Raw genomic sequence first — 1,116 nt, 5'->3', positions numbered from 1 at the left:
TCAATGAGGTTTTGAGCTTCCTCTGTAGTTTTCATGAGTTGCAAAGAGCCTCCAGCTGAATGATCAAGTGCTTCTTGGGCTTTAAGAGTGAGTCCCTCATAGAAGTTCTGTAACTTGTCCCACTCAGTGAACATCTCTGGTGGACACTTCCTCAATAGAGCCTTATATCTCTCCCATGCTTCATATAAGTTCTCGGTTTCCATTTGAGTGAATGTTTGAACCTCTGTCTTCAACCTTAGGACTCTTTGAGGGGGGTAGAATTTGGCAAGAAACTTGCTCACTAAGTCATCCCAAGTGTTGATGCTTTCTTTTGGAAAGGTTTCTAGCCATTGAGTTGCTTTATCCCTGAGAGAGAATGGGAAGAGTAGCAACTTGTAGCTATCAGGAGGTACACCATTTGTCTTTACTGTGTCACATATTCTCAAGAAAGTGGACAAATGTTGGTTTGGATCTTCCAAAGGCCCTCCTCCAAAAGAACAATTGTTTTGCACCAGAGTTATGAGTTGTGGCTTGAGTTCAAAGTTGTTTGCATTGACATTGGGAGGAAGAATGCTACTCCCACAATGCTTGGCATTTGTAAATGTGTATGAAGCCAAAACTCTTCTCTGTTGTTGATTATTGTTGGTTCCTTCTCCTCCTGGTTGATTGGTATCTCTTTCCATGTCTTGGAATTCCTCCTCAGATTCTTCTTCTTCTCCAACAATGTACTTCCCTCTTTCAGCTCTTCTTATTCTCCGAAGAGTCCTTGGATCAATTTCAGAGATGATAGGAGAGGATCTCCCTATACCTGACATACAAACACACAACAATAAACACACAAACCTGACATACAAACACACAGCAATAAACACACAAACCCAGAAAGCTAATGCAACTTCAATCTATAGCTAGAATGAAGGTTTAGTTAGTTTAAGCAAAAATTTAAACAGTTAGTGTGTTAGTGAGAATTAGAACAACAGAAAAGAAAAATGCTTAATCTAGATCTCCACTTCACTTAATCATTGTCAATCTATTTCAATCCCCGGCAACGGCGCCAAAAACTTGATGTGTGGAAAACGATTCAACACAAAACTCACCGGCAAGTGTACCGGGTCGCATCAAGTAATAATAACTCAC

Source organism: Arachis duranensis, chromosome 5 (assembly GCF_000817695.3).
Source record: "Arachis duranensis cultivar V14167 chromosome 5, aradu.V14167.gnm2.J7QH, whole genome shotgun sequence".
NCBI classification, from domain to species: domain Eukaryota; kingdom Viridiplantae; phylum Streptophyta; class Magnoliopsida; order Fabales; family Fabaceae; genus Arachis; species Arachis duranensis.
Note: the sequence above shows the minus strand (reverse complement) of the source record.